This window comes from Hippopotamus amphibius, chromosome 3 (assembly GCF_030028045.1).
Source record: "Hippopotamus amphibius kiboko isolate mHipAmp2 chromosome 3, mHipAmp2.hap2, whole genome shotgun sequence".
Lineage (NCBI taxonomy): Eukaryota > Metazoa > Chordata > Mammalia > Artiodactyla > Hippopotamidae > Hippopotamus > Hippopotamus amphibius.
Window position 1 is genome coordinate 192,019,251 of NC_080188.1, and position 24,156 is coordinate 192,043,406.

Sequence of the window (24,156 nt, forward strand, 5' to 3'; positions counted from 1 at the left end):
TTAGAAAGCATAGTGTAAGATGTATTATGGAATATCATAATAAATATTTTAATAAATAATTATACAGGATATAATAACAGTAATAAGTTGACCCAGTAATAAGTAATAATAGAAGTTTGGAAGCACTTCTCAGACCCAGTGAAAAGACACACACATGACAGATGTGTGGAAGCAATTATTGCAGACAGGGACCTGACATTCTGGGATTTCACTGATTGGGAGTAAGTTTGAGACTCACCAAAGAGCACTAGGGAAGAGATTCATGTGCTGTGGTGCTCTTTTAATGGCAGAGACAGTGTATTTATCTGAACCATTTACCATGTGTATAGAAAAATTGCTCACTTTTAAGGGAATCCATAGTCAGGGACATATTTTTAGCAAATCCAGGTTCCCGATGACTCAGTCTCTCTTGCCTCATAAATGACCATTATTAAAATATGTGAAATAGTCTGGTTGAAGATGGTGAAGAATTACAACAGATTCTAGCCAAAGATGTCTTTAGTCAATAATCCAGTTTGTTTATTAATTTTGGTGGAAGGTCATGCTCCTAAAAGTGAGAATGTATTTTTATTTCCTGGTAAAAATCCAACATTGTTAAACATAGTTGATTTGTAAACAAACAAGCTGTAGGAGTCTCAGAAGGCACAGGTAAGATCCATGGTCAGATTCCTCAATTTTCTAATACACTCAAATCTATTTGAGAATATTTTTAATTCTCTCAACTAATGAGTGTGGATAAAGGTACTTGATCTCACTTTCTGTGTGGTTTCACATGCTATAGTGACACTAGTTAGAGTTGAATAGCTCTAGCCTTGGGGAATATGCTAGAAGGTCCTGGGGAGAAAAAGCATGCGAGTGTGGAGAGTGTATCTTGAAATGCTATATCCTACCATCCACTATATTTACTCAGATGTTGCTGATGTGACAGAGCGTCCAGTTTTTTTTTTTATTTGTTTATATGTTAATCGCAGGCATTCCTTTGAAGGGGAACATATGCTCTGAATGACCAATGACATTCTTAAAGTTGTTCTGTTGTAGGCTCACTGCACATCTGGTTATGAAGAGTTGGAGTTACTGATGTTCAATCACATACAATGACCCACCTTTAAAATGAGTTACTTCGTCCTTAGAATCGTGATCTCTGGTCATCTGGAGATTTCATGGCTGCTGGTGGGAATCCTGTCAGCTGGATGTTTCAGGCTTCTCACGTCATTAAAAGAATAGAAATAAAAGAGCTACAGTGCAGCTTAGTTCATAGGATTTATGGGCAGAGACCAACAGGCTCCATTTCCTCGTTTTGCTGCAGTTACAAGAGTGAGAATTAATGGGAAAACATTTCAATTATATGCATAATGGGCTGCTCAGAACCTATGAAGGTGGAGGCTAAGTTTTCTCCACTAGGCAAGAGGAATTGAAATACTTGAAAACCTAGTAAAAGGCAAGAGAAACTTGGAGGTGGTAATAGAGGAAGGAAGTCATAAGATCCTGGCACTGTGAAAAATGTGGTTGTAGGCTTAAATTTCACATTAGTTTTTTTTCTGTTACTAGTGAGTATGATATTTAGAAGTTGCAGGAAATATTTGCTGCCAGTTTTTACCTTTCCTAATCAGTATTCATTGTGCTAAAGGGTTTACACAGAACAAAATGTAAAAATACTGGAACTGAAAGAAATTACCAAAATACTGTAAGAAATGGTCACCAGCTAGTCCACAGGTTGCAGACTGGCAAGATATAATCCAATTAATGGGATCACTGTGAAAAATGAACACAAGTTGACATTGCCATGTGGTAATGGACTCTGGACTTGAAAAGTCACTTCAGGTAACTAAATATCTATAACTTCCTGAACTGCACATAGCTTTTGAGTTGCAGTAGGGACCACTCCATAAATTTGAGGCAACTCTGTATGGAAATACAATGAGGACATTAGGAGTGTCAGTGCCAGAATAAATCAGTCAGTGTTCTCCATTTGGAAGTATAATTTCAGAAAAAAGAAAATGAGTGTGATTCTTCCACTCAGAAATTGCTCTCCTTGGTTAGGCGGTCATGGTATATGCCAGTGTGTGAAGAATTCTTAAACAGAACCTGCTGCTCTGCTAATTCCTCTTCAACCTCCTGTATTTTGGCACTGAACTTCCATTGTTGTAAATGATATGGGAATAACTTCACCTCAGATTCTCAGCAGCCTGGACAGGAAGTTCATGGGAATATTGATGGGTAACCTGTAAGAAAGCAAAAAGAAATGTATTAATGCAGTTGTGAGTTTTATCTTGCTCATTATTTCCTGAAGGACAGAAATCATGTCTCTTTAAAAATATCATCTTCATTTCTGAGCACATTGTCAGCGGGCCCATAGTAATGATTCTATACTTCATTGAAAAAGTGGAAAATACAGATAACCTAGAAGACTTACTTTTTCAACATTTGTCAATTTCCATAATGGAAGATTAGAACTAGAAGTCGGGAAATGACTGAATTTGGGAATAAATTCAAGCATGAGAGAAAGTGTGTGGAGGAATAGAATAAAAAAGGAGCTCTACTGGATGTTTCCTAGTCTGTATCTCTTAACACAATTTTAATAGTTGATTTCAAAGTTATAATTGCATGTAATTACTCCTGAATGCCACTTTTCCACACAGTATATTCAGTACAAACAGAGCCTGGTAGAGAAAAAAAGCTCCTCAAATAATTTCAGACTAATGGATAGATACAGGAAGAAAAGAAAAAAAATAATAAAAAGAAGGAAAGAAACTGGCAGAAACAACTCTGGAAAAAAATCAGGGAAAATGCTATAGAGAAAGAAATGGCGGAAGACTTCACAGTGAAGGAACCGGAGTACATGTGATTATATTGGCTGTTATATATTAGATACGTTAAGGTGAAGATATTTTTATATGCTGACAGGAACAGGGAGAGAGAGAGAGAAAGGATATTATTTTAAATATTAGGAATTGGGAGTAGAAATGTTTGAGCTCCTCATTTGGAAGATATTTGCTTTCTGAATGTGACGAGCTTGTAAAATAAAGGTAGAGTTATCACATTTTTTTGTCTCACTTTCCAATTTTGATTTCATCTGCCATTTTTGCTTTAAAAAGTTACAGAAAAAAATTTTTATATTTTCCAAGATGAGTTTGTTGCATAGCAGTTATGTATGTTTTGTATTATGGTAGATATGGAAGGATTGGGTGTCTTGGATTTAGAAAACCTTTCACTGTTGACTCCTAATCTTAATTAGTTACCTGCTGCCCTTGCTTATTCCTACACTATCTTTTGCACTCTGTTGCCTTATAGTGACAAGCAGTGATGCTACATGCCTGCCCAGGGCTTTACTTGTCAAATTGGAGGCACAGAAAGCACAGCACCTTGTTTTGGATGGAGTGGGATAAGATAATCTTGTTTTTCTCTTCTTTCTGTTAACAGCTAGCTGCTTTTGAAAAAATTGGCCTTTTTCAAACGGAATACATAAAATCTGGAAGGTTGGAACTGCAGAAGGTCAGCGTGCAAAGGCTAAAGCCAAATAAATGACCATGCTGTGGTGGTATAACAGCATGTTGGAAACTTAGGGGCTTTCTGTCCCCCTTGTATTGGTTTTAGGTCAAAGAAGGATAAAGTGAAACTATAGCTCTCCTGGGAGAAGAAGGGCTGATGGCTGTAAGTGGTTTCTGGTTTCTGCACTGAGCTGACCTTAACAATCTATGTTAAAATAATAGGTCTTTAAAATGAGTCCATGAGTAGATTGCAAAATGATGAGGAAAAAGTATCATTCACACATAAAAATCTTAATTGTACCTAAACTTCTTCAAAAATAAAATACATAGTAATGATGAAGCTATTTGAATATTATACCATATGATGATATTAATTTAATTTTATAATACTTATTTCTGTCATGTTAGTTTTCGATTCTGTTGTCTGTGCTTTATGCTTAAAGTTGAGATAAGAATGATGCCAGTGAGACAGCATATATAGACCTTTATAGCTAATGTAGCGAATTCACATATATTTTCTTAATGGTAGCAATAAAGCTGGCATAAGATCCTGATTGAGACATTTTGAGAGGGGCTTATTCAAGGCACGGGTACAAAGTAGGAAGCATTTAACAGGAACAAGTCATGAGAACCTCTTCCTTCTCCAAACCATTTTCTCTGAATAAGACTAGAATTAGTCCATTTTTAGTTATTCTTGAGTTTTTTGTCATCTACTTTGGGAAATATCTAATTATATAATGTAACAGATATTTCTTGATTACCTACTAAGAAAGAGCTACACTACTTGGCAAAGAAGTAATGACAATCAATGTGAGACGACCTGATATTATCATCTAGCAAAAAAAGTATACAGAAATGAAGAGAATACACACCAAAAAACCACTTTTTGATAAGCATGGTGATGAATTGCAAGATGGTATAGGAACATAGAAAAGATGTATGACCTAGTCTTGAAGGTAAAAAACTTCCAGGGTAATAGATTTCAATTTGTGACCTGAAATTATTAGACATGATTAGAATAGTAGGTGGGAGAGTTGTTCCTTCAAAGGGAATATCACATGTGGAAAATCTGGGAGGAAGGACAATACAATGTAAGAACAGACGTATATTCACTCTCTGGAGCAAGCAAAGAGAGGTAAAGGGGGAGATGGATGGGGTCCAGTTCACTTAGAGCCACACAGACAAACCACAGAGGAGCCACAAGCTGGTCCCTGGCATTAGACTTGCCCTGGTGCCTGGAATTAGCCTGGGTGAGAACTGGCTCATGGATGGGGCACATCTATACACACCTCTTCCCAATCCCACATTGACACTGTTGACTTGAGATTGGCCACAGTGGGGGTTTTCACACACAGGAATCCCCTCGGGGCTGCTTTGAGAACACTCCCTAAGGAGGAGGAGTGTGCAGTGCTGGATGAGGAGGGGTGTGAGCAGGTCTGTTTACACAGCTTCTGCAGTGATTCCGGGGAGATATGATTCACATTTAGGTTAGAAGATTGACAGTGAGGATCAGTATGGATAAGTTCTGAGACGTACATAGGAAGTTGCGATAGGACTTGATTGATTAGAGGTGAGAGGTGAAGGGGCATGAACTGTTGGGTGCAGGGTTCCATTTATGAAGGCCATAAAAATGCCTTACCCTCCAAAAAAGGGATGGCTCTCTACTGGATAACTATATAATTTTTCCCACTTGTTCTAATATTTATCTCTAACAAGCATGATTTTTCTTTTCTTCCCCAGTCTGTGAAGTGGGCAATAATTACACAAAATGGAATGCAGAAGGAGTTCTATTTTATGAGCAAAGAGAAATGTATCAAACTCAGTGTAGCTATAAGAAGAGTAAAGTTTACCAGGCTGAAGAAACGGGTTGGTGAGATCTTAGGGAGAAACGGGTCAAACAAGGAGATAACGTGGACAAGTATGGGGTTGTTTGCCTTCTTCTGGCCACTGTAGGGGTAGGAGGTAAGCACAGAGTTAGGGTTTGAATGAGAGACAGACTGAGTTAGTGCTGGTGTGAAGTCCCCTGCATGGCACCGTCAGAGTTGTAGTCATGACTTAATACTAAGGAAGAAATATTACAGTTGAAGTAGCTGGTAATTCTGGGTGCAACACCTCATGAGAAGATTCAGAGATAGGTTTGGAATTTATGCTAAAGACAAGAGGACACAAATGATATTTCTCTGCTGATTTGGTCACACACAGTGCCAGCAAGTGAAGTAGTGAAGAGCACGCCACCTCACAAGTTATAAGCATGGACATCTCTGCCTACAAAACAATCGTGCTGGGAAGAATCAACTTCATTTTCCTAGTGACTTGCAAAAGTTTGTAAAATAAATTAGCACCTATACAGTGAGCTTTTTAAAGATTACTCAACCTGTAAACTGAGCCAGGATGGAACTCAGATTCCCTCGCCTTCATATCCTACAATACCAACAATAAAATTCAAATATGTTTTAAATTGTATTTTAAAGATAATGACACTGTAGATAATAATGTTCTTCAAACCAGTTTGCTACCAAATTAAATCTTTTTTGACAACAGAGAAACTACAACCAAAATATTTCCCCTTATATTTATGTATAGCAGCCAGTCCATTATGGCTTAGAGCCTGTGCAATAAAAATATTTTTGAGATTACTCCATGGTCCTTATGGGTTTATAATTCATAAAGTCTTTATTATTAGTTAAACAAAAACAGTAAAGTAGTAGAACATATCATAACCCAAGAATGAGATTCCTAATGAAATAGTTGAGGCTCTTAATTCAATCCCTGCATTGTAGATTTTTATGAAGAAGAATTGTGTGAATTGTTTTCATTTGAAAAAAAAAATTTTTTGGTCCTTTTAGAAAATATGCATTTACTCAATATACTACTTGTCAAACCTACCAGAATGATTCTAGCATGTTGTTGTACAGACACACTTTTTCAGTTTTAAATCAAAGAAAGACTGTTTTTGAGAATTAAATGTAGAAAAGTATTGGTTATGTTTGGGTTTTGTTATTGAAAGAAGAGGAAGACTAAAATACAAAGGGCATTTGTTCATTAAAAGTGTCTAAAACTTAAAAGAAAAAAAAAAAAAAAAGAATGACTTCCATTCTCCTGGTCAGACTCCAATTTGGGTAATTGCATTTTCCCTTCCTTACAGTTTCTTGCCAGCTTCTAGCACAGCTGTCATCCTCCTTGATTTCTATGCTAAACTACAGTGGAGGGTTCTCATGCATAATGGGAGGCAGCAAATTGTTCTACCCTCCAGAGAGAGGTGACGCTTGGAAAAGAAGGGGATGCATTCTTTACTTCCCTTCTTTGATTCCAGGAATGCTATATAATTTGATCACTACATATTTTGAAAAAAAAATTAAAGTAAAAAATACTATCATGTATGTAATATTTTCCCTTTGTTATCATTCTCTGCCTCCACTGGCTCTAATAAAAGAACATAATATAAAACAAAACATAAGGTTAAATACAGCTTCAAAAAAATGATCAAATACATATGCATATAATACATAAAACACCTGGGAGGCATATAATTGAATGAATTATAAAGTGTTCATATAAATGCTTCTTAGATGAGGTTTTAAATAATTTTCTTTAGCATATAGAGGCTCCTTAACTATGAGAATTTTGAGACCCTGTAATGCGTAGACATGATTTTTATTTTTTTTTACATAGAGAAGAGTGGATTAAAAACCCATAGTCATCGTCAGTCTGCCAAATTATTTATATTATAATAACATTATTCCATAAACATACTAAAGCTGAGGATGTGCATACCTGTGCCTGAAAGGAAATGTATACAGGTGTGCACCAAAAAATATGTGCACAAATGATCATAGCAATAGAAAAACAAACTATTATTACATGCAATAGAAATAAAATACCAATTACATAATTCCATTGATATGAATTTCAGAAAGAGATAATACTAATTTTAGGTGCTGTAAGGATGTGATGGTGATTGGAACAGGGTTGAGGGTTTTTTCTGGGCTATTGTTAATGTGCTATAATGCATCTGGGTTTTGGTTACATGGCTATGTTCACCATGTGAAAATTCATTCAGCAGTACAGCTATGATTTGTGGTGCTTTCTAATGCATACTTTATTAAACAATACTGTAGTTTAAAATTTGTTAATATTTTCAATAATGCCAGTTTATCCATCTGCTAAAAGTTCCCCAACTGTATTTCATGTAGTTTTAGTAGTGTTGATAATTGTGGCTTGGATTCCATGATTTTTTTTAGGGGTGATCCAGTATTTTTATTTCTCACTCATCAGCACTGAGCATAGTACCTAACAGAGGAAAGTGCTCAATACCTGTTTTAAAAATGAAGACACATATAAATGAAGCTCTGGTGTGGAATCCAGGCTCTGATAGTTTAGAATTAGAAAATAGAAGTGGAGTTTCTTTGAAATTGAAGAAAAGGGAATAATCTCAAATTCATCCTATGAGACCACCATTATCCTGATACCAAAACCAAAGACAGTACAAAAAAAAAAAAAAAAAGGAGGAAGAAGAAAAGAAAATTACAGGCCATTATCTTTGATGAATATAGATGTAAAAATTCTCAACAAAATATTAGCAAACCAAATCAAAAAAAAAAAAAAAAGAAATGGAGTTTTTTTGTTCTGCAGACAAGTGTCAAATAAGCAGTGAGAGAAGAAAATAAAATGAAGGAGCCGACAGTAAGGGAGAAGATAGTCCCTGAAAAAGCAAACCCAGGAAATCTGATAAGATAGGAATCTGGATCCAAGGACAGATATTCCTGTTGGAAAACCTCTATTGGCCTTACTGATATTTCTGAAATAAATGCACTAGAGAGCTGGAAATGATTAAAGTAATGGAGGGCTTTTGGGTTTCATATCTATTCTTATCTCCACTCCCCCAAATAAGGACACATGCAAGAAATGTATGTATGGCAGTCTTACTGCACTTTGCTTTATTTCTCTGTACGTAAGGGGTGTACATATATTGGATAATATCTAGAAATATCTTTTTCAAGCCCTTGTTCAAGATCAAAGAGATACTTTATGGAAAAACTTTTTTCCAGTGAGTTCTTCCCCCAGGTTAGTTATCTGTTCCATTGTGTCCACATTTCCGCTTCAAAAAATTTTTGTATTCTTTTAATGATTGATTTAATTATCTACCTTGAATAGAAATAGTGTATTTAATAACAATGTTTGTTTGCCTGACTGAACTTCAAGTTCCTGGACAGCAGTTGTAGGTCTGTTTTGTTCACTCCAGAATCTCCTGCTCTTGGCGTAGTTTTGGAAACATACAACCTGCTCATAAAAATGGGTTAACAGTGATATTTTGTGTTAAACCTAAAATTCACAATGGTCAAATCTACACGACTTCAATCATCTATAATTATGTTACATAAAGTGAGTTTGCTGTATTTATTTACATTGTTGAAAAAAATGAGTTTTCTATTGTCAACAGAATACCAACAACATGATCATTTTGGGAAAATGTTTCAGTTGCTATTCGGATGCTGATGTCTATTAGCATTCTAACTCAGTCAAGTCACTCTACACCAATGGCAAATAAATAGCTAATTGTAAATGTGTCGGATCAGAAAAACTTGGCAATTTTCAATCTGCCAAATAATGTTGTGACATCATTCTGTAAATACACTAAAGCCAAAGATATGCGTACTCATAGCTCTGCAGTCCTATGCTTAGGTATACTCTTAGCACAAATGTATACGTATATGCACCAAAAAATGTACCAGGATGTTGAGGGCAAAAGATTTGTAAATGGTTGAATAAGATAGGAGGACACATTCTCAGTTCAGCCTAGATCACCATGACTCCCTCCATCACTGTTCTACATTTGTTACTCCCATATTATTAACTGAATGCAACATATATTTGTACAATTATCCTGGTCATTATTTTTTATTATATGTAGTGTCATTTTATTAAATGGCGATTGTGTATGGGCTTTGAAGTGAAACTTCTTGGGTTTGAATCTCACCTGGTCACTTACAGTGCTCGCTGGCTGTGTAAATTTAACTTTCATGCCTTGCTTCCTTCATCTGCAAAATGGGGGAGAAAACTACCAAAAACCTAGAACAGCTGTGAGGGTTGAATGAGCTAATACTTGTGTTGCACTTAAACAGTGCTGTCTGTAGTAAATGTTCAATATGATATATATTATTGTGACTATTAGGAACTTTATTGGCATATACAGCATCAATGTCTGTTTGAATTTATGATGTATAGAAAATAAAAGGGTGGCAAAAAAAAGCATGGATCATGTAGGGGAAGAACTCTTAGATTTGAGTTTCTGCTCTGACTCCCAGAGTGTGTGATATCATTGAATTTAATTAATCCCTCACACCCTCAATACTCCCATGTTTAAATGAGATTAATAATTCCAGTTCCATAGGATTCTTAGGAGAATTTCTTTATTTGATTTTAAATATATTTGTTCCATAAATGCAAGGATTTCTTAAGGTCAAATATACAGCCACGTTTGGCATGTAAAAGATATTTAAAATGGAAGAATTCCTTCTGTTATAGTTAAAACCACACTGTAGGAGCTAAGAAACGTGATGCGATGTTAATCTCCTTTATCTCCCTTTGATATTCTCCTTTATGGACATTAAGTTTTCCTGATTAAATAAATACATTTTGCTTTACTATGAAGGTTAATAACACAGACTCAAGGAGATTATATGAAGAATGAATAAATTCATTGACAATAGGAAAAAAAGAAAAGAGGCCAGGGTTAGCATGAGAAACACCATGATGACTGGTAACAGTGCTCCTAGCAATGGAAAAGGACAGCTACCTGACAGTCTGTCCTCCTGCTTGGGGTTGACACTTGGAAAGTACTGAATCCAAAGAACTCTTACAGCTCCCCACCAACCAGGCAGGACTGAATGGCTTTCGTACCTTGTTTGTGGGTTTTATTTTATAGACTCTGCTCTTTTGCCTCAACGGTGGGGCACACCGCATGGTATTCAGCCAGACCATGTCTCCCCAGTTTGCAAACCCGTTAAAGCCCTGCTGTCACTTTGCCTGACAGTCAAGTTGCCTGTCTGTTTTTCTTTCAGCTGACATCACACAGTAGATGCATTTTGTTAATCCTCTGTTTTCCATGAAGTTTTGAAAATTTTGAGGAGCTGGACCCAGAAAAATCACAGAATCGTGATTCACAAGACACAGTTGTGAATATAATTTTGCTGAATGGGTCATTTATGCACTGGTCCCATTGGCAGAAGGAGCACAACCAGAAATTACTTTATAAATGCAGAAGTAAATGTTAATTTGCTAAGAATTCCAGAGCTACAAAAGCAAAATAAAAAGAAACACAGAAAAGTATAGAATATGAGTATGAAGATATTTTCTTCTTTTAAAACAAGATATTGAATATAGTTCCCTGTGCTATACAGTAGGTCCTTGTTATCTATTTTATACATAGTAGTTTGTATATGTTCATCCCAAACTCCTACTTTGTCTCTCCCCCTGACTCAACCTCCGCTATCCCCTGTGGTAACCATAAGTTCTTTTTCTATGTCTTTGAGTCTATTTCTGTTTTATAAATTACTTCATTTGTATCATTTTTTTGACTCCACATATAAATGATATCATATAATATTTTTTTCCTCTGACTTCAGTTAGTATGATAATCTCTACGTCAATCTATGTTGCTGCAAAAGGCATTATTTCATTCCTTTTATTGCTGAGTAGTATTTCATTGTATGTGTATACACACACACACACCCCCCACATCTTCTTTATACCTTTGTCTGTCATCTGTCTATGGACATTTAGGTTGCTTCCATGTCTTGGCTGTTGTAAACAGTGCTGCTATGAACATTGGAGTGCATGTAACCTTTCGAATTAGAGTTTTCTCCTGATATATGCCCAGAAGTGGGATTGCAGGATCGACATAGTAGCTCTATTTTTAGTTTTTTTGAGGAACTTCCATACTATTCTCCAGAGTGGTTACACCAATTTACATTCCCAACCAACAGTGTAGGAGGGTTCCTTTTTTCCCATATTCTCTCCAGTATTTATTATTTATAAACTTTTTAATGATGGCCATTCTGACTGGTGTGAGGTGATACCTCAATGTAGTTTTGATTTGCATTTCTCTAATAATTAGTGATATTGAACATCTTTTCATGCGCCTATTGGCCATCCATATGTCTTCTTAGGAGAAATGTCTCTTTTGGTCTTCTGCCCATTTTTTGATTGGGTTGTTTGTTCTTTTGATATTAAGCTCTGTGTGCTGTTTGCATATTTTGGAGATTAATCCCTTGTCAGTTGCTTCATTTCCAAATATATTCTCCCATTCTGTAGGTTGTTGTCTTTTCATTTTGTGTATGGTTGCCTTTACTGTGCCAATTAAGTCACATTTGTTTATTTTTGTTCTTATTTTCATTACCCTAGGAGGTGGATCAAAAAAGATCTTGCTGCAATTTATGTCAAAGGATGTTCTGCCTATGTTTTCCTCTAGCAGTTTTATAGTATCCCATCTCACATTTAGGTCTTTAATCCATTTTGAGTGTATTTTTGTATATGGTGTTAGAGAATGTTCTAATTTCATTCCTTTCCATGTAGCTGTCCAGTTTTCCCAGCACCACTTATTGGAGAGACTGTCTTTTCTCCATTGTATACTGTCTTTGCTCCTTTGTTGTAGATTAATTGACCACAAGTGCATAGGTTTATTTCTGGGCTCCCTATCCTATTCCATTAATCTATATGCCTGCTTTGGGGCAATATCACACTGTTTTGATTACTGTAGGCTTGTAGTACAGTCTGAAGTCAGAGAACATGATTCCTTCAGCTCTGTTCTTCTTTCTCAATATTGTTTTGGCTATATGGGGGAGACTTGCCATCACCAATTTACATTTCTGTCATGCTTCAGTTTGACAATAACAACAAAGAATATCTGGATAAAAATCTTTAATCTGCTTTATTTTGGAAACAGGTATAAAGAGGTGCTTTGTTGGTAGACATTTTTCAACACAATTATTTGAATAAATAATAAAAACAAAAATTTCTCTTATAAATGTGTACAAATCAGTTCTTCTGCATTACTTTTTACTTTACTACTTTAAATTACAGATAGAAATTCCATTTTAGATTGTGCAATGCTGTTTTTTTCTTAATTATCTCTCAATACAGTTTATTCTTAACACGAGCAGACAAAAAATTGGATTCTGATTGTATTCCATTTCTCTGCTGAGTGTGAAGCTTATTTTATATTTAACGTACAATCCTGGTACATATACCAGCTTCTACTTCGACACACTAAGGCACTGCTCCCCTTCATATCATTGTAGTCTTTATGTAAAAATGGCTGAATCTGCATTTCTTGTTCAGAGTTAGTACAACATAAGGATTAAATAATATGATGTATTTGTAAAATATCCCTATCTATTGCCATTATATTCCTCCAATAAGACTTTGCCTATGTACTAATTGTTTTATAGCTCTGAAAAACCACTTCTTCTAAGCAACTGACTTTCCCCTATGACTTAGATGAAAATTCCTAGATGCCCTCTTTGTTTACCTAAGAGAAGACGAAAATCACCCTGCCAATGTTCCATTCCTTAGTTCATAAATGATTAGCTGAACTGTTTGCTCTCATTGATTAATCAGAATAAAATGTTTATTAATCAAACTCTGATTAAGATAATCTCCTTCCCCCAGACTCTGAAACTTCTGGCCCAACCTCTTCCTGAGCTAGCAGACAATTCATCCTCAACATGCCCTCCTGGGAAGAAGGCCGGCTTTAGGATAAGACATTCTTGGATCTGCTTTCTGATCACACTATCCTTTCTCCCTGCTTCCCACACCTTTCATTCTACTTCCATACACACAATTCTTTTCAGCATTGTTGACTTCTCTCTATACTAGAAAATCCTTTTTTTTTTTCTTAAATTGGGGTATAGTTCCTTTACAATGTTGTGTTAGTTTCTGCTGTACAGTGAAGGGAATCAGCTATGTGTATACACATATCCCCTCCCTCTTGAAAACTCCCTCCCCCCCCCCACCCCATCACACCCATCTAGGTCATCACAGAACTCTGAGCTGAGTTCCCTGTGCTATACAGCAGGTTCCCACTAGCTATCTAATTTACACATGGTAGTGGATTTATGTCAGTCCTAATCTCCCCATTCATCCCATCCTCCCTCCCCACCATGTCCACACATCCATTCTCTGTGTCTGGATCTCTGTTCCTGCCCTGCAAATAGGTTCATCTGTACCATTTTTCTATATTCCATATATATGCTTTAATATACGATATTTGGAAAACACCTTTTTTATAACCCTTGAGACACTTGATGCTTGTATGATCAGAGAATGACCCTTATTTAACTAGTTCCCCTCCTTCTGTAGGTCTTTCTCCCATGACAACAATCCTTTGGAATAAAGTCTTTTCTTACTAAGTTCAGATTTATTTTGCTTTTGCTTTTGTTTATTTGAAAGTTGTCTTATTGTTCCAGTTTAGCTTAAATATATAAATTATGACATCTTGAGTCAAGCATCTCAAAATGCAAATTCCACTTTTGAAGGGTTGGATGATTATTTGCTAATATATATGACAGAAGGAGTATACATTTCCAAGATTTATGCATGTAATAAAACTTTAATCATCCTTGCACATTTCATAAGAGCTCAAATATTCTCTCATCCAAACAGTCCAAACCCAAAATCAAATTTGAGGGAGGGAAAAAAAAGATGCATAGAATTATACAACTCAAAAACACCTTATAACTCAAGAATTCTAAACTCTTCATTTTACAGATGAGATAATAGGCAAGCACAGAGGTGAACTATATCACCCAAAATAATATATCCAGTAAGAATTAGAATCCTAGAGAAGTCTTTGAGAATGCAAGCAAAAATTATTATGTATCACATCTGCCACAAAAAATGACCTGGTATCTTTCAGAACCTCTTAGACACATTCATTCAACCTCAAAGTTCTGATTCATCTTTTAATACTTTGTGTTGAAGTACAAAGTACATTCATACAAATCCACATATCAGAATTGTATAAGCTAGCTGAATTTTCACAAACTAAGCACACCTATACAAACAGCATCCTCTCAATCCATTGTAGGTTCTGAATTTTAAAACCGCGTCTTGAAATTGTCAGTGTATAAAGCCTCTAGAAGAGCAAGAGAACATAATTGTCTCATCATGGGCTGTGGCACTAAACAAGCTTGTGTTTGAATCAGGATGTGCACTTAGGGACTGTGTAACATTGGACTGTGTGACACTGGAATGCTGATTAACCTTTCAAAACTCAGTGTAGCCATTTTTAAAAGAGCTTGTAACCCCTCCACAGGCTTCTTACCAGATAAAGGAGATAGTGTGAAATGTGTAACACAAGCTTAGCATGTAGTAGACTCTTTGAAAAAATCATAGTTATTATTAGTATTGGTCTAAGGACCCTCTAAACCAGCTGAAGAATGACTTAAGGCACTAAAACACCCTAACCTTAACATAATCCCTCAATCCCTCTCTCTTTGTACGCCCTTGTTCCCACTGAATGCCCCTTCATCAGGTTACACCCCTCATGCAGGCAAAACCTAACAGAGAGAAGTGACATAACAGTGTTAATTCCCTCATCAAAATGTATGATTTCTAATCTTGGCTAGGTGCTCAGACCTACTCAGCCATCTTATTTAGCCCTAATTGGCTTTTTTCCCCATTTTCTACAGTGCCAATTATTTTTTTAAGTCCTCTCAAAGCCTTCATCTTCTTTCAGCCACTATACACACATGTGGAGATTCTTGCCTCACAGGTTACTTAGAAGATCAAGACCAGCAGCTCTTTGAATTCCTTCATCTCCTCCTGGTCCTATCTCTTTGTTAGCCTAGGTCTTTTCTAACGGCCTCCACCCTCCTTGCCAGCTCGTTTGTTTAGAATCATCTTTTGAATTCACATTTTTGTGTGTCTCGCAATCCTGTTCCTTAATTAACCCGGCAGGTTTCCAATGACTCATATTTTCTTATATTTGATGTGTCCAACTCCTCCAATTTGGCCTGACCCAGAATGACCTGCCTTTCCTTTTGATTTTTCTTTTTCTTATTTTCTTCTGGGATGGATTTAAACCTATGAAATGAAACCCAGGAACTTGGGAAAAAAATAGAAATTTGGAATGCTCCCTACAAACATTCAGTAACTACTCTTTAACAGATAATAGCATAGTTGTCCATTTCACTTGTCTATATAAATATTATATGTGAGAAATAGTCTGGAGCTGTCTGTTTATTTGAATAAAAAGATATGGTTCTGAAGCAAATACTGTGATAGCTCTTTGGAATTTTGAAGTTACAGCTGAGTGATCTGAGACTAGAGAGAAATCCACTGTTTCAACTCCACAGATGTTGCAAGAGCAGAATATTTTCTTGGTGTTGTACAACTTCAGAGTGACAGCTGATAAAAGTGCCAGTGGGCTACGTGGCTCTCATTATTTTTTTTTATTTTCATTTTTTTAATTTTCATGCTAGGTGTGAAATATTTTTCTAACAGTAAAGACAAAATCAGCAAGTATTTTTTGAAGGCGTTCAAACTTTGTAAAATAATGATTAAGTATTTAATTTTTTCAAATGTATGCAGAAAAAAAAGCTGACCATGCTTCAGTAGTATAAATAGGAATTTGCAGTGCCTTATCTGTGACCGCCAGTGTGAGCAGATAAGGGTAATGAGAATGTGTCAAGGAAAGCTTGGGTTGGGGATGGGGAAGCGATGCAATGGTGAGCGCTGAACAGAACTGGAAACCTGAGAAAATAAATAGCCCAAGCTTCTGAGATCTCAGACACAAAAACAGCTGCTAGACCTACTTAAAAGACCCAATCTCTTACACCTTGGGAATTCCTTTGCTCTATTTTATAGTTTTTCTCTTCTTTGACTTCTCTTTCCTGCCATTTTAAAGCCATCTCTCAGTTACAGCAATTGCCATTTCTTGTGGATATAATGGCACTTTGATTTGAAGAAATACTTTTATGTAGCTTCTTTGTGTGGTACGTAAACTGATATAGAAGTAAGTATGATAAATTTAACACTACAGAACATGGATTCAGTAAACAAATCAATTTAACCACATATTTAAATGATCACTATGAAGGAACAGTTTGTGTATATAACTTGGTATTATTTTTTGTCAAATGTATATTATAGTAAATCACCTCCTTTCAAAGTTTCACTTGAGAATTTCTCTCATCAAAGATTAGAATATAATATATACATTGGATGTTCTGCTCCAGAGAGCTGTGGCCAAGATAAGCCTTCTTCTCTCTCTGTTCCTAGGCAGGGGGTAGAGAATTTCTCATTCAGTCAGGTCTGTGTTGCAGAGGGAAATATCCAGGTAAATGAGGTTGTGGTGGGGGAGCTCCTATCCTTCACTCAGCCCCCAATTAAAAGAAAGGAACGCTATGCCAGACATGGCAGATGGAGAATACTGAGGCCCTGATTACCTTACCCACACTTGCTGGTGGGTCAGAGGCCCCATTCCAGGAGAGGCAAGCTCAGAAAACCAGATGTGACTACCCTCATCCACCTCCTTTCCCGTAAACAGGAGAAGCTCTCTGAGAGAAGTTAACCGCTTCTGTGCACTACAGCAGTGATTCAGGTATTGTGGCCAGGAGGTAGGCAAGCTGAAGGACAGAGATCCATGGGTCAGGTAATTTACCAAGGAAGGCCAAGGAATGAGACGGCCAAAAAGAACTTTCAAAATATGGCCCCCAAAACTACCCATGCAAAGGGACCCATATCGAATTGGATTAAACTGTGGAGCAGTGTATGTCCCAATAGAGCAATTGACTGTTGGTTGGTGGAATCTAACAGCTTGGCATGATACTGGCAGAGGCAGGTGGTTTAACAGAGAGATCAGGGGAAGCAATGATGAAAGAGAGCCTGGCTGAAACCACTGTCATCACGTGGTGACGTAGACACGCACATGGCTGAGACCTCTGAGGAGCAACATTAGAACCTCCATGCTGCAAAAATAGTCAAGCTGAGTTAGTAAACAGATAAACAACCAATAACAGTGGCAAGAGTGACAAGCCCCAGGAGGGAAGATGGAATGAGTATGCAGACTTGTTAAAATTATATCATCCGGAATGTTCAATTTTCAACAAAAATTTGTGAGCACTGGAAAATGAAAAAGTACGGAAAGTGTGATACATCACAGGAGAAAAAAGCAGGCGACAGAAATCGTCTGCAAGAAAATCAAGATGTAGGTTTAGCAGAGAAAGTGTTCAAAGCAGCCATTATAAATATCTTCAAAGAACCAATAAGACCATGCTTAAAGAATTTAAAATGTATATATAACAACCCATAAATAAAGAATATCACTAAAAATAGAAATTATAAAAAAGAATCAAATGGAAATTCTGGGATTGCAGTATGCAATAACTGAAATGAAAAATTCACTGGAAGGACACAGCATACAGAATAAAAGAAAATATTTACAACCATATAGCTGATAAGGGAGTGTTACCTAAAATATATAAAGAACTCTTACTACTTAATTTAAAAAAAGATTTAAAAATGGACAAAGGATCTAAATAGACATTTTGCCAAAGAAGGCATACAAATGGACCATAATCACGTAAGAATATGCTCACCTTCATTAGCTATTAAAAAACTGCAAATCAAAACTACTAGGAGACACCACTCACATAACTAGAATGTCAATAAATGAAAAAGACAGGTAGTGAAAATTATGAGCAACAGTGTGGATACATTGGAACTCTCATGAATGTAAATGGTGCAGCCTCTGGGAAACAGGCAGTTTCTCAAAGGTTGAATAGTGTTACCATATGATCCAGCAATTCCAACCCTAGGTATATAACCAACATAAATGAAAATAAACATATACAAAAAATTGTACAAGAATGTTTACAGCAGCATTATGTATAAAAGTCAAAACGGCATGTACACAAAAATCAATCAACTAATAAATGTATAAATAAAAAATGATATATTCATACAGTGGAATATTGTTTAGCAATCAAAAACAATCAAGTACTGAGACAAGCTACAACATTAATGCATTTGAACATGCTAAGTGAAAAAAGGCACAAGAGAGGTCACAAAAACCATATATGGTAGGAATTCATCGTAAAAAATCATATTTTATATGAATTCATACATAGGAAATACCCAGAATAGGCAAATCAAGAGATATAAACTAGATTAGTTGTTGTGTAGGTCTGAGGAGTGGGCATAGAGAGAAGGGAGGGTGACTGCTTTAGGGTTCATTTTAGGGTGGTAAATGTGTTCTAAAATTGATTATGGTCATGTCTGCACAATTATTCTAATATACTAATAACCATTGGATTGTATAGTTTAAATGTGTAATTTATAAGTATGTGAATTGTATCTCAATAAAGCATATTAAAAGTATATCAAAGAACAAATAAAAATAAAGCTTATATATTAATAAAAAGAGAAATACCATAATTATAAATGGGTAAAAACCTTCAGAAGATACTTTATGAAAGATAACATCCAAATAGAGACAAACATAAGGTAATTTTATGAACTGCGTTACTCATTAGGGAAATACAAGTGTAGCCTCTCTCTATGAGATACTCTATAATGTGCTAAAATTTAAAAATATATTTTAAAATGTATTCAAGAAGATTTAAAGGAACTTGGCTTCTGAAATAGTGTTGACAGGTAGGAGTTTTACTTAGTACCACCACTTTGGAAAGTTGCTTGAAAGTCACTAATAAAGCTGAATTTTTCATCCTCAGATACAGAAATTCCATTTGTAGTAATAGATTCAGCAAAAAAATGCATAACATTTTCACCAAAAGGTACACATCAATTTTCACAGCAAAATTATCCATGTTTCCCCAAACTGGAAGCAAGCCAAATGTCCATCAATTGTAGGATGGATAAATGCATCTTTGTGTACTCATACAATATAGTATTATAAAGCATTGAAAATAAGCTGTTGCTAAAAGCAGTGATATGGAAGCCTCTCAAAGAAATAATACTGAGGGAAAGAAGCCAGATGTAAAATAGCATTGATAGTATAATCCTGTTCACATGAGATTCAAAAGCAAATAAAATTAATCTGGGTTGATTAGAGGTGAAGTAGTGTTTACCTTTGGAAGGTAATGACAGAAGAGACAGCAGGGAGATTTTGGGGGCACTGCTGAAGTTCTCGGTTGTTCTAGCTAATGGCTATATAAACTGTGTGCATTTTTTCCAATTTCATTTGACTGCATATTTAATATTTGTGTTTTGGAACTATGTATTTCTAGAATGGTCTTTATTTTCTATTTCTTCCAAATTTGAACTAAAGTGAGAACTATGAACCATTAAATTTTATATAATAAGCATTTTTTTAAAGAAAAAAGTGACTGTGCTGAATGGAAATATCAGAAATATGAAAGGTACAGCCTCTTTATAGCAATGAGGCAAAAATAGTGATCCAAATAATGAAAATTTGATGTGTTCTTCGTCTTTTGGTTGCTTTAATATCTGACTTGAAGTCCTTTATTCTCATCACAACTCCTCTTCTAATAAATCCTTTTTTAAGGTTAAAGATATCACATAGGATTATTTTGTTCTATTTGAGACCTTAAAACACGACTTTAAATTGAACTAAATTAAGAAGCATTAAAAGTACAGTATAATACAATTTAGAAGGTCAGTGGGTTTTAAAGTGGGAATTACTTTACTGGAGAAAGCTCCCATTTAAAATTGCAGAACTTTTCTTCACATATTAAACACATTTGTGGGCTTCAAACTGTTAAAGAATATCACAAATTTTCTTTTCTTGGCTGTGAAATTATGGAGCCCAATATTGAGGTTTTTAGATAATGCATAAAAATATAGATATTTTCAATAAAACCTTACTTGGCCAGGACTTACTAATTTTGTTATGAACATAAACAAATGAAACTCTGTAGCTATGTGAATGTTGTCTTTAAATATTTATATTTACTGGAAGCTAAGTAAAAGCAGTATGGGGCACAGTGTTTGAGAATCCTCCTGCCAATGCAGGGAATACGGGTTCGAGCCCTGGTCTGGAAGGATCCCACATGCTGTGGAGCAACTAAGCCCGTGCACAACAACTACTGAGCCTGCACTCTGGAGCCTGTGAGCCACAACTACTGAGCCCATGTGCTACAACTACTGAAGCCCACATGCCTGGTGCCCGTGCTCTGCAACAAGAGAAGCCATGGCAATGAGAAGCCCGGGCACCGCAATGAAGAGTAACGCCCGCTTGCCACCACTAGAGAAAGCCCATGCGCAGCAACAAAGACCCAACACAGCCAAAAAATTTAAAAATAAATAAATAAATAAAATAATAAATAAACCTTAAAAAAAAGCAGTATGAATATGCTATAAACAAAGTGCTCCTATTTCTCTCACTCTTCAACAGCGTATAAGATATCTTCTTTTGAGAATTCCTCTTCAACACTATTGTTATAAGTTCTGGAAGTCATTGTGAATTCAGTAGGCTGTTCAACTCGCTGTTGTTTCATTAAATGGGTTCTTTATTATTTTACATTAGGTCGTTGCCTAATGCGTGTGTTACGCATACTCTTTTCTCACTTTATTTCATTACTTTTAATTTAAATATTGATATTTGGTACATATATATCCATATTTGCTACATGTAAATTATGCTTTTGATGAAAAATCAATCAGCCTTTCTCTATGGTGATATTATTTCAACTGTACTATTATATTTTTCTGAGAAAGACTACCTAGTGAAGGGTAAGGAAATAGTCTACACTTCCTTTGATTGCTTTTATAGGTATTACAGCTTCATTTTGTGAATTGTTAAGTAATATCCCAAGGCAATTATAAAAATGGAAACAAAATTCATAGATCTGTAAGTTCACAAATTACTGAGATTATCTAGGGAAAAAAGTAGATATTCCATTTTATACTGAGAAGAGCACCAATATTCATTTGGAATTTAACTCTCTGGGTGTTAGTTTTCTTATCTAGAAAAGTGCACTATCGGACTAAATGATCTCTGAGATCCTTTATGGTTCAAAGTGTTTAATGTACTATAATTTTATGTTATCAGTGTGATAACAGAGTCTAAGGGTTGTGAGCTCTTAAAATGTAAATACAGTACATAATTTGCATTTCCCATCATCTAGTACAGTGCCTGGCATATTTAATTATTCATTGCTCCATTAAATTTTCCTTTTAATAAGCATAAACTGAAAAGTTGTATGTATTAATAACTGAAACTTATTCAACATGATACAAAATTTGAAATATCTTAACTTGTATCATTGGCTTCTCTTTATTCAAAGTGGTTAGAAGCCAAGGAAATGCAATCATAGGTACTTTCCAAGAACTATTAACTGCAGAGAATCTGAAGGATGAAGAAATAAAAACAGTGCTAGAACCAGAGGAGAGTAAAAGCATAGAGAATGATTCAGTCAAAGGATGCAGCTAACCCATGGTGACTTGGCAGGAAAGGACACAGTTTAGCAAATATCCCCACTGCACTGTCCACCCACCTCCAGTCTCCTGTGGGATCTTCCCACTGGTGAAAACTAATGGAAACCAAAAACAAAGGAGCAAGGATATAATTGCTGTGGAGCAAAAGATATAATTCAAATGGAACAGGCTCTCTTTAGGGATAAAAGAACAGTGGGGAGAGTGTGTGCCTGCACACGTATGTTGCAAGAACCAAAAGACACCTAGAACCCCATTTTAGCATATTTTTAATAATAAAGCTTTAAAATCTCTTTTTTCAAACGTGTCATTCCCCAAACAGCATTTTTGGAGTAACCTTAGATGTTTGAGATACTTGGATAGATTCCTTGTTTTTTTCAAAGTTTAATTACTGATTGTGTAGTGTAATAAACATGTTCTTTAATTCATACATAATTAACCAAAATATTATTTTTTGTTTGTAAGCTACTTCTTAATTATCTTGGGAACTTGATGCATGTGACAGAGGATATAACAGAGGGAAGAAGAAGGATAGACCCCGTCAATGAAAAGCACATTAAATTGAACTGTTTGACTGTGATTAAGTTAAAAGAGACGATCACCTAATTGTCTCTAATTGTGCAGAAATGACTTTTTTTTTTATACATTTTTGCAAGATGGGATATATTTCAAACTTCTGGCTCTCTTCCAAATCTTATGTACTGTGACTATTAGCTTCTGATTTTCATAATTTAAAAAGTATTACTACAAACATGAATTAGAACATAATATATTTGATATTTTGCTGCTGGAAAGTATACAGTAATTTTCCTACCATATTTTGGAAAAAACTAGGGAAAGTGATTCAGCCATTTGTGTGTGTGTGTGTGTGTATGTGTGTATGTCTCTGTGTGTTTATATGTGCACACACAGACTAGTTTAAATAGTACTTGTAACATAAGTACTACTATTTCTTTTTTATAGGTAAGACATTTAAGACATAGAGGGTTAGGAAACTTGCTCTATTGTTAGTGAATGGCTGAGCAAAAACTTGAAATGAGCCCAGGAGATCTTGCTACAGAAATCTGGTATTGAAGCACTATGCTGTACTACTTCACTTGAATATATAAATAAAATATACTCTATAATTTAAAAAATCAAGGCATGCATTATAAGGATGTAAAAAATTAAACATGTGCAATGACATTGCATGCAGTGCATGCTGTAATGTTTTCAAGGACTCATAAAAATGTATCAAAGAATAGAGGGAGTGGGTCTTAACTAGGAACATCAAGTAGCAAATTCCAAGTGTAATCTGAGGACCCCTAGGGTAAGCCAAGAATATTTCAGGGGATCTGCAGTATCCTTTCCCATTGTATTATCTGTGTGAGGCTGGATTTTCTCATACTCAACAAGACAACGCATTGTAACAAACTGAACAATTATGTTTCCAGTTTTAACTTCTAAAATGGTAAATATCATTATATTAAACCCACATAAAGAAAAGCTTTTAGGGATCCTTAAACCTAAAAGGAAGATGATGTAAGGATTTGAATAGTGAGAGTAACAGGGAAAGGTTAGACAAGACTAAAGTAAGGACAAATAGTGAAGACAAAGGTGAACATGAAGAATGTCAATCACACTGAGGAGGCTGGTCTGAGAGAATTACTGGAGTGAATGGCTTATGCCTGAAGACAGTGGGAAATAAGATCGGTGGGGTAGACCAAGAACATTTCTGAAGTATTTAAAGCAGTAGGGTGAAACGTTTATTATAATCTTATAATATTATATTTTTTAAGGTTGAAAAATGCTGTGATTTAAATGGTTTAAAGAATGACTTATTCTGCTTAAATGAGGGGTTAATAAGAACTGTTCTCAATGAAACATTGAATGGATTCTGCCATGGAAATAAAGATACTGAGTGACTTTGAATAGGATTGAGATAAGGTGATGGGATTATAGAAATAGGGCCTATTCTAGACATATGGAAAAGCAAAATTTGCTAACACTTGCCTGAGTGTGGTAGATGCAAAAGAAGTAAGACTCAAAAGTGAATATAGGATTCTGAATATTGACTATTGGAAGAGACATCAATACATTTTTCTTATTCTGTGTGTAACTTCTAATGCACCTCACAAGTTTTACAATATTTATTGATTCCAGAGCTATCATTGAAAATGTGCTTTGATATTTTATTACACGTTTTAGAATTTCTCTTGCCTAAGGATATAAAAGTTCAAGCAAGTTGTTGATTAAAATATTCTCTTCAAAG